The 15,755-nt window shown below is 41.0% G+C and overlaps 1 protein-coding gene and 1 long non-coding RNA gene across 26 annotated transcripts in view; one reads left to right on the top strand and one right to left on the bottom strand.

Moving 5' to 3' along the window:
* dlg2 (discs, large homolog 2 (Drosophila)) overlaps window positions 1–15,755 on the top strand; it is a 247,198-nt gene that overhangs the window by 153,768 nt on the left and 77,675 nt on the right. The gene's annotated exons all lie outside the window — the stretch shown is intronic.
* On the bottom strand, window positions 1,922–15,307 carry LOC123962762. 4 transcript variants are annotated; one of them, XR_006823059.1, is made up of 3 exons: window positions 15,179–15,307; window positions 12,900–13,133; window positions 1,922–2,425 (listed from the first exon to the last, which is right to left on the bottom strand). It is a non-coding gene; the product is annotated as an uncharacterized LOC123962762 (long non-coding RNA). The 4 variants fall into 4 exon arrangements; XR_006823057.1 differs by having other exon boundaries at window positions 1,960–2,425; window positions 12,916–13,133; XR_006823060.1 differs by lacking the exon at window positions 1,922–2,425 and adding an exon at window positions 11,023–11,920.

Genomic DNA, 15,755 nt, shown 5'->3' with positions numbered 1-15,755 from the left:
CCACTCTTGAACAAGACACAGCGTCAGAAGCGTCTCACCTGGGCTAAAGACAAAAAGGACTGGACTGCTGCTGAGTGGTCCAAAGTTATGTTCTCTGATGAAAGTACATTTTGCATTTCCTTTGGAAATCAAGGTCCCAGAGTCTGGAGGAAGAGAGGAGAGGCACAGAATCCACGTTGCTTGAAGTCCAGTGTAAAGTTTCCACAGTCAGTGATGGTTTGGGTGCCATGTCATCTGCTGGTGTTGGTCCACTGTGTTTTCTGAGGTCCAAGGTCAATGCAGCCGTCTACCAGGAAGTTTTAGAGCACTTCGTGCTTCCTGCTGACCAACTTTATGGAAATGCAGATTTCATTTTCCAACAGGACTTGGCACCTGCACACAGTGCCAAAGCTACCAGTACCTGGTTTAAGGACCATGGTATCCCTGTTCTTAATTGGCCAGCAAACTCGCCTGACCTTAACCCTATAGAAAATCTATGGGGTATTGTGAAGAGGAAGATGCGATACGCCAGACCCAAAAATGTAGAAGAGCTGAAGGCCACTATCAGAGCAACCTGGGCTCTCATAACACCTGAGCAGTGCCACAGACTGATCGACTCCATGCCACGCTGCATTGCTGCAGTAATTCAGGCAAAACGAGCCCCAACTAAGTATTGAGTTTTGTACATGCTCATACTTTTCATGTTCAAATAAAAAATCCTTTTTTTGTAGTGGTCTTAAGTAATATTCTAATTTTCAGAGATACTGAATTTGGGATTTTCATTAGTTCGAGTTAAATTAAATAAACATTTGAAATATATCAAATCTGTGTGTAATGAATGAGTGAATATAATATCAAAGTTTCACTTTTTGAATGGAATTACTGAAATAAATCAACTTTTTGATGATATTCTAATTAATCTCTTTTAGCAGCGAGTTCTGCTTCTGCGTCCTGTCGTTTGCTGGAACTGCTGGAGCTTGCACTGGAACAGTCAGTATGCTGGGAAACGAATCCGTTTAATACAAACACAGATCCATATTCTTCTTTATTTAAGACAATCCTCACTCTTTCCTTCTCTACTCGCTCATGGTAGTCATCATCAATTGCGTCTCTTCTTTTACTCACCAGCGCAAGTATTTCATCAGTGAGAGAGGCACAGGTATCCATTTTCCCAACTATGCAAATGCTCCGTATTTGTATAGTGCCTTTCCAGTCTTTTCGACCACTCAAAGCGCTTTTACACTACATCTGCATTCACCATTCACACACGGCGGAACAGCCACCAGGGGCAATTCGGGGTTCAGTATCTTGCCCAAGGACACTTCGTCATGCAACCAGGAGGAGCCGGGGATTGAACCAACCTTCCAATTAACTGCCAACCCGCTCTACCTCCTGAGCCACAGCCGCCCACTATCTCTGGAGTATTATTTTGGTTAAGCAGGATGGGCTCATATTGGTGTTGAAGCACGTCACGTTTAGTTTTAATGTTTTCTTCAATGTTGTCAAGATCGTCCATAGAGCAAAAACATTTCATTGTTGTCCTGCTTTCCTTTGCCGTCTGTTTCCAAGAGTTGTAAGCTTTGTAAAAGGCCCCTTTATGTTTAATGACATTTTGTTCATGTACCTCTTGCATTTTCTCAGTCATGGTTCTCTGACGAGAGCTTGTTCTGCCAGGTGGTAGGTTTGAGGGTTTACTTGTTTCTGCTGTGTGGAGTGACATTTTTGATTTGCATGTCCTGATTAACGGTGACTTGCATGTTATGTAAAACGTTTGGGATTATTTTCTGCAAGCAGCAATTTTAACTTATTTTAATGCTACCACTTTAACCCAACGTTTACAACCTCATTTAGACACTCAAATTATTAATTTGTGCAAATGCAAGTATTAAAATTCAAGACCATTTCATCCTTTAAGTTAGGTCATTTCCACACTTTAGAACCTCTATTTAATGACAGCAGTCGTTTATAAAACCATGAACAAATCTTCACAATAGCCACCACACTCTTTATCTAAGGATAATCAAAACACTCTTTAACAATTGCATCTTTAAATGTTCAAGCACAGCTTATATTACTACAATTAAACCACTTTCATGAGCGTATGAACACCGTCTTATTAGTAACCTTTATTAAATGTCTCTTGTTGCACTCGTTATACACCCATTTAAGTGTTATCTTCCCTCTTGCCTGACTGTGGTCTGTTTTAGTTGACTTCTTCGGCTGCGAGTCTCATTCAGATGCAGCGTAGAGTTTCTCAAGATGGCGATACTTCTCCTTCCCCGACGACGCGTGGAGTTTCTCTCCAGCGTCGCGGCGTGTTTCCGGCTCTGCGGGGAGTTTTCACTGTAACTGCCCACGTGGATTTAAGCAAGATGCAGAGAGTCTCGACTGATGTCTTTATGGTTTCTTTATTTCTTTCTCCTTAGCCTGTAGTACACCGTGAAAACTATAAAAATATACAGATAAATATAAACATAAGTACCTTTATGTACATCACAGCTAAGCTAGCTAAATCAAACATGCTATAACAACAACAACCCTAATTAAATACACAAATATCCGTCGCTTTACACTAAAACTATACATTCTACAGAATAAATCACATACTGGATTAACACATCAAGGCTGACTGCTCTTCATCAAAGCGTAGCCAAACCCATTTACAACAAGAAACAAACACCTCACTCCAGCAACACTCAACATACCTCGTTCCGCTTCCCGAGGGCGTTCGACAAAACCTGGCTATTTCCTTTGTTATTTGTCTATAAGTTTGGCGTCTCTACCGTGCTTCCTGTCTGCTTGTTCTTTTGTTTGTGAGTTTGTTTGTGGCAGAAACAATGCTGCCTACTGGTGGGCTCCACTGGTACTTGCGTGGAGTGATGAGTTTATGCCTCATACCATAACCCCAATAAGACATCTTGTATAAATACAAAAATACATTCACAATCAGTAAATCCAGACCTTTTTAAATGACTCCAAGCGGACAGTTATATTCACAGCTAAAGTCCCGTAAGAAGTCCAGCATGTTCGAATGTACCGCTGTTTGTTTACATTCTCTCCCACTGCTTCGAGCAGCTTTGTTTGTGCTCAATTTACAGACCCAGGGCTGAGTGGGAAAAACAGATTGCTACTGATCCATGAGGAAATATTGGCCAAATTTAAAAAAAGTGTACTGGATAAGAATCGCAAAGTACCCCTTTAAATACGCATAGAAGATATGAAAAATGTGTAAAATGTTAGCAACTGCAACCATCTGCAGTAATTGCAAACAGAAAGCTCTGTTATAGGACAAAACAGGACAAGATGAGCCAAGCTGAGGCTCTTGGAGGAGAGAATATAACAGCCACGTCATCCTCCCCATCCTGTAGTTTATCATTGTTCAGCTGTGTGGTGTCATCTTACCTGGCAATTAGCCAGCAGCATTTCTTTTCTTTAGTGATGGATGGGCAGGCATGTTATTATAGGAGGTAGGTCCGGAATACGCTGTCAACACACATGTTCTAATGTGGGAGGAAAAGGCCTCTTTTGGGTCTTCCTCATGGTTCTGTTGCAGAATTATTTGAATGCAAAGCAAGTCAAGCAATTGATTAGAGCGGTTTGAATTGAAGCCCAGAAGTAAAATGCAGAATGTCTGGGTTCAGAGTTGATAGATAGGAGAGAGAAAAAGGAGGGTGATACTTGAGAGTGTTAATAAGTCTCATTATGAGGAGATGTCATTGCCTGGCATATGAAATGAAACATCTTTAAAACCAGATATTTGCAACTGTCAGTGTACTGATCCACACTATCCAGGCGTGTTGTATTGTACTACTGTAAGTCCTCTTTAATCATATTAGCTACACCCAAAGCCTTAAGGATGATTTATAGTTTTATGTTAAGGAGCCACAGTTTAGCTTCGGTGGCTGCATGCGTAGACTCAGTAGCTACGGCATAATGCACACAACAATGAACACAAGAACTGTGACTGGAAGCTTGTGTTTTTTTCCTAAACGTTTCTGATGCTCGTGATGATTATTGATAGTGAAGACAATGTTGAGGCTCAGTTATCTTCTCCATTTAAGTAACACACATTTAGCATCAAGACATCTCCACTGTAATGCTACTGCTCACTGCGATCACCACTCTCTGCCATGCTGAACAAACTAATGTGCTGATTGCACAGAAGTAGTCTCATATTCAGTAATGAGACAATGGGGAATACCTGGATGCCTGTAGAACGCCATTTACAGTATACAAGTAGCGTTACCTGCATAGCCCACTAAAACTGAAAACAGTTGATGTGGGAATATAATTAAAACGCTGCCCAATCATGTATGTCTATAGGAGAACTCTGACACTAAACTACCGGTATAAATAAACACCTGGGAGTCCTGTTAACCCCTTAATTGCGTTGAGCACAAATCTGGCTTTCAAAGGCCTTTAGGAAGTGTTGAATTTCCTAAGGTTTCTTGTATTTGCAAAATACAGTAGGTATTTTTTCTTTAAAATGTTCTGGTTGATTTGGCAACACCTGTTGTTTCTGGTTTTAAAGTTGAGCTTGTTTTTGTAATCCAGGTCTCAGCGTTCAGTTCTAAATGACACATCTTGACAAGCTTCTCTTACAGAAATGCAACAGAAGCGTCTGGTGAATTTGTTTACAGATCAGCCAAACAAACAATGAACTGAGAGGATTCATCACCTCACATTTGAACATAGGCAACTAAAGTAGACAATTAACTGTCGTACTGAGCTCATGATGAAATTTTGTTTTCCACGTTAGTCAAAATATGTGCACGCGCCACCTCTTGTCATTCACATCATGTCCAGATATTGCCTCCTGTGAATCCATTGTGCAAGAAAAAATGCACTTGATCCCATGCAAGACGGGTGAACTACGCCAGTAACAGGGAGAACTGCTATATAAAGACAATTAAGGAATGCAAATGCATTAAATGGCTTGCTATAGAAACTTTGTCTATAAATAGTCAAATGGGGTTTGTTATGAGGTAAATTTTAAGGATTACAACTTTTTTTAAAAGACTGTCAAACACATCATTAGTCGTGGTAATAATGTGACAGTAAGTTTTTCTTCTTTGTTGTTTATGGTTGGTTGTCGGATGATGAGTGGCTGCTGGCGTAGGCAGAGTGAGAGCAGAGCATCACCCACTCACTTCCACACCCACCTCAGGAAACTGGGAGCTGCCGACAACCTCTTAGCAGGTTTCAATTGGTGCTGAAGATGTTGTTTCCACGTGGAAAGCAGTGGTCCCTCCCCATCTCTCCCTTAACCTCTCTCTCCCTCCATCCCTCTCTCATTCCCCCTCCCTCCTCTTGCTTTTGTGGCTGACGGAGACCTGACTTCACTGTGCAGATGCTCTCCTTCCCTCAGCATCATTCCATCCTTTCTCTCTCTCTTTTTTACTCTTGTCTGTGCGCTAGAGTCTGCTGATAAGGAGCACTTAGTCCAGATGGGCATCAGAGCCGTTTGGGCTGTCACCGCAGACCAGAGAACACTATTATTTCACCTGCCGCTATGTTTGCCTCTATTTGGTATGCCAAGAAGCTAGGGAGACGACTTGTACAGAACAGCCGGAAAGCTAAAATGCTGAAAGACAAGGTAGGTTCACCACGGTGCGTGCTTTACTGATTTACTTTGGGTTTACAAAAGGGGGAGAGAATACAATTTGATGGCAGATCCGTGTGAAAGACACTTCTGTTCAGCTTCAACACATCCTTTAATATCGACATTTTCATGAGGTGTTGCTTTTTATAGTCAAGATGTACAATTTAGATGCTAGTTCAATTCACCTGTTGATTAATCTTGTTGTTGACGTCTATGTTGGTGACTTTGGGGGTAAATTGCATCCTTTCTGCCTCATTTGAGAGGGAGAATGAGCAACTAGGGACACAGACCCTGCTGCTTAGAAAGCTAAATCTTGTATTTTGACCCTGCCTATTTACAGGGGGAACTCAGAAGCTCACTCTAACTCAACTCATTAAGGAACAGCAAATTCACCTATCCCAGTCATTCTGTCCCTGGGCACCGCTTCTCTTCAGCGTCATCTTTTAAGTCGCTTGCCTTCGGCACAGCCAAGTTTTGACACTGCAGACACTGCTCTCGCAAGCAAATTCTCCAGCTGGAGTCATCTGATAGATGAAGCTGACTGCAGATTCACTATACTGACAGGGCAGACAGCTTTTTTCTGTTGCCTATGGATATTCATTTTTTCTCAATGATGCTGTTTGCACTCATGTTTAGAAGAGTGAGTTGTGTATTGCCTGGCGGCTACAAATACTGATGTGGCTGAATATAGGAATGCAAAATGAATACACTTAATCAGACTTTTGCCCTGCTGGGGGCGGGGCCTAAGGCTAGTGATCATGGTCAGTCCAGAGAAACAACTACTAGATGCATTTCCTTGAGATTCACTGTAGATAACCCATTTAGCACCATCGTCAGGTCAAATTTTCACAACAGTTAAGAAAAAACTTTGCTGTTGGTATCCATTGGACGAAACCTAATGTGTTTGGTAACCCAGTAATCATTCCATATGTGCCACCTTCAGGTCAAAATGTCCTTTTCTACAAGGAATATTCTAATAAAATGTACTGAGCACATTCAGGCTCCCCAGAGGATAAAACTTTATTCATTGTGGTCACTTCCTGTGCTCTTCTCTAGCACTACCTTCTGAGAACAATATCTGCTTTGCACAGAAGCAATCCTGTGATCTAATTTTCAGTACACACTCACACTTCCAAGTGGATGAACGCTCTCCTCTAATGCCACTCTCAGGACAAACTCGTTACAAGTAAAACAAATTAGTAAAAAAGTTGTTTTTTTGGTTTAGATACTTTTAACGTTGCTTTTTAAAACTGTACTTTTACTCTTTACTCAAGCTTTTTTGGGCCAGTAGTCTACTTTTATCTTGGCTACATTTGCCATTCATGCCTTTGTTACGACTAGTCTGTTATCTACTCTGCATTTTGCGACATTACCTGTCATCCAAGCTGTGTGCGGTTACACAGGAGAGCTTTGTGCCAGATATTAATGAGCTGGGCAGGGCTGGGATAAAAACATTTTGAAAAGCAGCACATACTTTTTCAGAGAGAGTAAATGTGGGTGGATAAAGCAGTCCTGTTCGGCTTTACAGATGATGCACAGGTCTCCCTCTATAGAGGCCCCCGTGTTACTGCCAGCATAAATCTTTATGTTGTAAAGATTTTTACTGGCGACCTGTCCAGGGTGTACTACGCCTTACGCGCAATGTCATCTGGGATTGGCTCCAGCGCCCCCCGCAACCCTGTACACAGTATAAGCAGTTGACAATGGATGGATGGAAAGATTATGTCCGTAGATTCTTTATCATATTGTATTGCCTGTCTGTGCTATTGGAGAAAGCAAACCATATGCAGCATATCAAAGCAAGTGGTTTAGTTGGCCACATGTCCATCTCAAGGTAACCAAAGATACAGGCAACAACAGTAGGCTAGGCACCAAGCAAGAGTGATATTTTACCTTCATGTAGATAAAAAAAAAAATTAAAGCAAAGTGCATTCCCTAGAAATAACCTTGTTGCACAGTGGCTGTTTCTAATGTGATGCAAAGCAAATGAAACACATTATTCCAAAAAGTGACTTGAGACATGACTCCGACTCTTGATCTGTAGACTTGAGATTTGACTTGGACCCTAGCTCAAAGACTTGAAACTTATAATGACTTGTGAAGATGGCCTACACACACTAAAAATTAAAATGTTTTAATATTGTTTACTTTGAGTATTTTATTTGCTCGGTACTTTTGTACTTTTACTTGAGTAAAGATTTCCAGTACCACCTACCAGTGGGTGAAGTAAGTAGCTTATTCTGTCCGGCGCATTTGTATTGTGGGGTGTGTTCAACTGTACAGTCTTTAGGGCCTGCTGTGGGGCTGTAGACTGTTAGCTTGCTTTCCCAGACATGCAAGTGTAACATTGCACAGAGCAAGGCCATCTTCTCTGATTTTCTGCCAGGAATATACTGACCTTCATGACATGCATCCAATGGATGTTATTATGGCACCAATTTCAGTGAAAAGAAGAGAGGCACATTTTGTGATCCTTCGGTAAGAAATCTTAAGCATGTCAGAAGATATCAGAGAGGTTTAAATAATACTGTGCTTGTTTACATTTCAGTGTAGTCTGTAATGTAATAGTGGCAGCTTTATGGGACAGGTAATGCTTAACAAAGCCTATGTTTAAATGCACACAAACTAAGTTCCCTTGCCTTTTTGTTTGGTATCAAATATGCGGTAGACTTGGCTTAACCTCTTTATCCAAGGAGGGTTGACCCTTCTGCCGATAATGTTTATGCCTGGAACATCCTTTCTATACACATATAAAGTTCGAACTAATTTACATAAGAGATATCCCAAACTAGCAAGTGCCGTCATCTTCTGTTAGTGCAGGCTGCCTGGTTTGGCTGAACAGCAACTACAGTCTTTAATTACGGTATAATGGAATACCTCTATCCTTGCTCAAAGGCACCTCAACAGTAGTTGAGTGTCACTGGAGAAAGTCTCATTCACTACCCAAAGCCAGCTCTCCCATCTCTTGTTTTTTTTAACTATAAGAGAAATCGTTCTGACAATAGTTACCTATGTTTTTTTTTACATCACTAAAGTGATCTCCCGGCTTCGACCATGGACTGGCTCACCAATTGTAGCATCAGTCCCACTCATTATACTAGCTACATGCATAATCTGTGACCCCCTGAAGTGTGTGTGCCCAAGCCACACATAAATGAACAAGAAGCAGTGTGCTGCTTAGCAACGGATGTTTGTGTATTTGTGAGTGGTGTATGGAAGGGATGTGGTGGAGGCTGAAGTAGAGTGCTTGAATTTTGCCTAAAGGCCCTGGGTGAGGGGTGGAGGGGGGCAGTAATGGACATAATGCATTAAGATGATGCGTTTACAAACAACAGAGGATTAGCAGAAATATATGCATAAATGGTATAAACTGCTGTATACATCAAATGGCATGTTTGCCAATAGTAAGGCACGGCAAGTTTGAGCAACAAAGCAATTCAAAGTGATTAAAATAAAACATAAAATCAACATAGGGAAATATAACATTTAAATACAATTTTTAAAAAGAATCAAATAGAAAATAAAAACAGGTTAATTTACCTGGTACACCTATTTGTTCACCCATAATTCTAATGGGTTACGAATAATCAGGCTTTTCACCTTCCATTGTTTTGGTTTTTTGATTTCCCATCTCTCACACCAGTCACACATGATCCTCTTTATAAGAGGGATAATTTAACTGTTTAATTCTGTTTTACTTCTCCAACGTGCTGTACAGAAGTGACTGTTGAGATTATTCACATCCTTATCCTCTGTGTCAATACAGTAATATCTTTTTAAGCTAAACCTTTTTTTCTATGAATGATGATTATCCACCATCTACTGTACATCATTTATGTATATAACATTTGTTTTGTGAGTCGCATAAAGGGAACTACAACTTAGAATTGGTATACAATCCTGTGTTGTAAAATGAGAAATCCATTTTGTACCGTGTTTATTCATTTTAGAACGATAAATGTTTGAGGTGAGAATTTTTGAATGTAGTCATAAAGAGGTGCAGAATGTGTGACACTCTTACTCAGTCTTCAGTAAATGACCTGCTGGTTGGACTGTGGTGGCACAAGGTAATGGAGCTGTGGGTGTATGTGAGTGTGTACATACAGCACATGTACTGGATGTGTATATGTGTAGTCATGTGTAAAGCACTGATAGAGGCACATGATATTAGACTTTCCTCAGCACAGCTGGGAAGCAACTAATTGGAGCTGTGTGATTTTAAACCAATGGATTTCTTTTTTTAATGGCAGGCTCCAGGATTTCACATTGGATATCTGTTCTGAATTACCTTCGCAAACAGTATTTGGAATATCTGAGTTGTAGAGAATTCAGTTTGGCTTGTCTTAGTTTAAAAAAAAATGCAATTCATTTGTTGTCTTTGCAATACCTTTCCATCTACTGTTAAAGTGTTCCTTCCCTTGAAAAGACAGGAATGTTATGGTTTGATATTGATTCTGATCTAAATCCCTGTGATTGAATCTGAAGTTCAAACTATTGAATGAAACAGAAGATAAGACTAAAGCAAGCTGGTGTTGTAGTCATTTTCTGTGACATTAAAATTGGATGTTGCTTGGTCCTGCGCTGTATCAGTGCTGTATAATAAATAACCCTTTTCCTTTACTTTCCCAGGATAAATGATTTCCCACACTACTTATTATTAAAGCAATTAAAGCAGACTTCTCACCTGTAGCAGAACAAGTCTGTGCAGTGGTGCTTTGAAATCAAATTGCAAAAGAACTATTTTCAATTACTGGATCTGCGCTATCCACGCCTGATCTAAATTTACCCATGTGTCAACTCCTCACCGAAAAAGCCGGTTTAATTTCCTCTTTTTATAAATGATTTAAAGATCCTTCTTTCCACTGTAGACTATTACCTTTGTATTGGATCTTCTACAATAAGGGTAGCCATGGAAAGTTTTACTTTTAAAGTTTCTCTCAGAAATGTTCTTGTAAATTATTTGAGCACAGACTGAAACTGTAGAAAAGCATAAAATGATTTTCTAGATTTTACTCATATTATCTACAGTGTTCCTGTACATGTTTTCAGCGTGCAGTCTACCAGAGAAGCAATTCAGGACCCTTTTATTATGAAGTGCTAGTATTTTGGTAACAAAAGGGCAACACAATGGCTATATCTAAAATTGGACCACGGATATCAGGTTATATTATGGTCAGTGAGATGAGCAGAGCAGTGCTAGTGAGGTAAGGAATGAGTCACAGGCTGACATGAAGCAAGGGATGAGTTTTGCCTGACATATTCAGGTTATACAGTATGATGTTGGTCGTTTTGTATGCTCTTTAAAATCATATTACAGGTACTGTCTGTGTTAAAAGCTGTTTCAGGATGAAAACTGGAGGGGAGGTGAATAATAAATAACCAAAGCCTAGCCAAAAGATGTGACTCAAGGTCATTTAATAATTTCCTTTCTGCAGCTCTGGACTGAGTTTCTCTACTATTTATATTATTACAATGCTTTCTTGTTGTTAGAGTATCTCACCTGTGGAACAAATGTGACATGCCAGGTTTGTTCAATCGTATTCTATACTACACTAAACTATGTCACTAAACATCAAAAGTCATCCTCAAATATTTTAATAGTAAAAGATACCCTTTGAACTCCTTCAAACAAATATTGTACTGTAGTCCGCTGTGAACGGATGCTTTTTTTCTCCATTAAACTACTTTATAGTGGGCTATGTTTAAGATGCATAACCGCAACATCCTCTTTGATCCTTTTTGTTCTTAATTGTTTGTTGTCTTGTTTCTTGTCTGTCTCTGTACCAGTATCAACTGTCCAAAAATCTTTATACTGAAGTGAACAGTTGTATGCCAGCGTAGTCCCTGGAGTGCTATATGTGTCCTTGTATCTGTTCATACTGTGTGAGCATAAGTGAGTCTTTCCCTTCCCCCCATCATTTTGTCACAGGGGGAGTGAGAGCCATTGAGGGCCTGGCTCTCCACTTCCAATGGTACCTTGCTCTCCAAACACCCCAAAATAATCTGTATCTACAGCTGTCCACAGCAAACTCTGCTTTTTTTCAAATGACTTAGCTAGGATCACAACAACCCCCACAGCTGTTGAATGGCTGTCTGCTGTCAGAGATATCATAATTACAAATTGAGCCCACATAAATAAGCCAACTAAGTAAATAAATATGACAGGGGAGGGGTTTGGATAATACTGGAGTTGCCGACATGGGTAACACTTTACAAATTAATTACTTATTTATTTATTTTACAGCAGAATGTCCTTGAAGGTCCTGCAGTCCAAAATTGAGAGTTGCCAAAATCAGATGTATGATGAGCACTTGAAGGCAGCATATGCTGCATCATTTGCTGAGTGGGGAGAGAGGACAGTTAAAGACGGCAGAGAGCTGCTGTACACTCAGAATGCTTATTCTTTGAGCATCTCCTGAGAAAGGCTCTTTGTGTAAACAAACTGCTGCCTGTACTGTGCAAAATCTAATCTACGAACATAAATTGGAATGCTTGGAGCCTGGGTTTAGCTGTTGTGGCAGTGCGAGTTTGATTTGAAGCAACTCTGTGTTAGTCTGAATGGTATGGGTGTTTAAATAGCACTCACTGTCAGCATCGTGTGAATGACATCTATTTCCCAGAGCTTCTTGAACCACCTTGTTCCGTCATATCAAACTGGATTTACTGAACTCACAGAAAACTAAAAGACAGCATTTTCTTTTTTTCTTGTTTGTCTTTGCTATTGAGTATATTAAGAGATTGTCATAGAGGTGCTGGACAGCTGAGTCCCAAAATAATATGTTCATTTAAAGAAAATAATTAGAATTTTAACTATTTGGTTATCTGTAAGGACAATATCAAACTGGTTGCGGCTTTACAAATGCTATGTATCGGTTTCATTTGAATCATTCTTCATTCACATTCATATTTATCATTGGACTCTGGTTACTGATTTTTGACATTTTAGAAACTCTTTCCCTCCTCTTCTGCCTCTGTCTTCCACTTCCATTCTCATGGATTAACTAGCTCTATTCCCAATCTCTCTCTCTCTGCCTCTCTTTTATTCTCCCATGGTTGTTATTGTCATAAAGTCCGGGAGCAAAGCAGCCATTTGCGGTGTGGGATCCAGCTCCTTATGAAAATGGATATGCACTCCAGCAGCATGATAGCCAAGTGGGTTTTTGAGAGGGCCGACGTCAACCATTCTGACAACAGTGTGGCAAAGAAACATGGCGGTGTGTGATGGGGTTTTCTGTTCGACTCCTTCTTATGTTTTTTAAGCCTGTCAACATGTCTGCTGTGAGAAGAGTACAGTTTTCACATTCTGCTTCCCCTCTACCTTGTTTTATGTGTACCTGCAAGTTGTTATCAATGTCACACCAGGCAAGTCTAATCCTGCAGTCATCCAGCGCCGAAGTAGAGAGCACTGCTGCTTCCAGGCGGCCTGAGCCTGAGGTCTGACTTGTTCCAACATCCACACATCCTCCTGCATCCTGATCTACCGGAAAGGAGTCTGGGAGAAAATGAGGAAGTCACAAGAGAGGCCAGTGCGTGGGAGGGAGATGGTTGTGGGCTGCAAGAGAGGGAAGAGGTCACTGGCAAATGAGCAAATGACAGAGAGAGAACACATATTGAAAGACGGTAGAATAGGAGGAGACAGACAGGTAGATTAAGCCGCTCATCTCTTTCTTTTCTGGCTGGACCTCTTCTCTCTGATTGCTCCAATCACAAAAGAGTGAGACAAAAGGTTAAAGCTGCTCTATTCTGAGAATTTTCAATTAGCCTCAAGCTAGTGTTCAGCATTGTATTTGATTTACCTCCCACTGCAGTGACTATGTTGTGGTTTCCATTTGTTTTTTCGCTCATTATGGTGTGTTTGTGTTGGACGGGTGTATGTTTGTTTGTGGCATGGGCCACTGTTACTCCACCTCTTTTCCTGACGTGCTCCATTGATCTGTCTCTAATCTAGTTTTGGCTTCCTGACAGAGCTGACTTCCCTCAGGCATTAATTATGCCTCCATGTGATTTATATCAGTGGGCTCCAGCACCCAGCACTCCTCCCTGCCTAATCCAATCAGATCCACATCTGTGGCCCAGCCACTGCAGCTCTCACCCAATCAGATATATTGAGTATGTGTCGCAAGTGTTTCCCCTTGCTTACACCCCCCTAGAGCGATATCACCCATCTGTCCTCGACAGCTCGACTACATCCATTGTTCTAAAGTCCTCCTATGTAAAGAATGCACCAAAACACAGCTGCGAAGAGAGCAGATGTGTCCAATGTAGAGCCTCCAATCCACACAGACTGCAGCTCATGGATGAAAAGTCGATTTTAAAAAACAGGATAAGCTGGTATCTATAGGCACAACTGATCCCTGGACTTTTACTTCTGAAGATGTTGTGGGAAATGATTGAACTTTTTTCTTCACTGGGATCTCTTTATCTAACTAACTATTAATATAATAAGATGCCTGGTTGTTTGTAGAAGCTGTCAGACCTGCGTGGTGATCTCAGTCAGTCAAAGTACATTTGGATACACAAAACCAGGTTCAAGATGAGCTCAATGGGGAAGCGACAGTGGGACAGAATGATGACTAACTCATCCCTAGGAAACACTCTCCATGGAGGAAGTGTCCCAAACCTCCTGCCCCCTCCACGCTCAGACGGCCTGGGGATCCTCAAGAAGAGACTATCTATGGACATCCTGCGGGGCTGGACCCCAGACCTGGGGAGCCTCAGTATGATGGGGCTCAATCTCAGTTTGAACTCAGTGAAATGGCCCTCACTAGTTACTGTCTGCAAGTGGAAACACACCCTGACGGAGAAGCTGAGGAAGAAACACTGTGGCACTGAGGACGAATTACAGGTTAGAAAGCTTGAGAGAAGCTTAGAGATTGACATCCCTGTGTTTGACGCTCTTAATTATATATTTTTAGAATGTTTTTATTACAAATTTCTTTCAATCCCTTTGGCAAATTAATATAACTGATGGGCCATGTCTTGTATACATGTACATTGTATATATTTGTAAGATACCAGCACACATTTTAGTTCTTGAATCTCTATATAACTATATTTGAACCCCACTGATTTTGCTATCTTTCAACCTGGACCTTATTTTCCCATGTTTTTGTGTCTGACTAATTGGGACAACATTTTTCAGTCCAGTATTGAGCGAGCAAGCTGCACTCAGCAAGTAGTAGTTATGTCGCTCTCGTCTAAGCCACCAGACTGTAGTGATAAAGACTTTAATTTTAGGTGCTGATCTATCGCTGCCTTGGTCGGTTAGTTTGCTTGTGTAACTTTGGTGTTTTAAGGGGTTAAAAACTCCAACATCACACAATAACACAAACTACCAATCGAGGCAGCGGTAGACCAGGGAGGTAAAATTACAGTGCGGCATCAAACCAGCAAGCTCACAGAGCAAAGCTATTTTAATCTTGACTAAACGAAGATAGCTCCTTAATGAGTCTGCCACAAGATCTTTCACTGAGAGACCAGCTATGTCACGGGTTGGCTGATTGCAGACTGAGGTGAGGACCCAAAGGCGAAGCGAGAGGAGGATGCAGTTCAAAAGGAGATTTATTGATTGAAAAAACTAAACTGAAACAGGCTTACATGGAGCTCGAGGCAAAGTCCAAACAAAGGAAATCCAGAAACACAAGGCGATCCAAAAACACAGGGAAGAATCCAGAACAGGGAAAACGAAGGAACAGGCAGGAACACTCAACATTAGACGCAAGGACGTGACAAAGACTGGAGACACAAGCAGGCATACATATACACAGGGACTAACGAGCGGGGTGGGAGCAACACAGGTGAGCGGGATCATGGCTAACGAGGCAGGCTGAGAGTATGGAAAACAGACAGACAAGCAGACAGACAGCAGGGGGAAACAGAGAGACACTTACAGATGCAAAACACCATACATTAACAACAAGGACCACAGGCTGAAACAAGGACAAAACAGAACTCAGATTAGACATGGGCACAATAATGCATAAGAACACAGACCAGAAGTAAACACTAAGACATGAACTAATGAACAGGACTAAGAACTAACTAAACCAGACTACACGGACACAGAACCAAAACAGACTTAAACAGAAAAGGCATGAACACAAAAACCACATTCCTAACAAGCTACCTATGCGACAATAATCAAACCATCCACTGCCCCTCTCATTTTAAGGCC

Source organism: Micropterus dolomieu, linkage group LG23, assembly GCF_021292245.1.
Source record: "Micropterus dolomieu isolate WLL.071019.BEF.003 ecotype Adirondacks linkage group LG23, ASM2129224v1, whole genome shotgun sequence".
Taxonomy (NCBI): Eukaryota; Metazoa; Chordata; class Actinopteri; order Centrarchiformes; family Centrarchidae; genus Micropterus; species Micropterus dolomieu.
The sequence above is the reverse complement of the archived record's forward strand: the minus strand, read 5'-3'. Positions and strand labels throughout refer to the sequence as shown.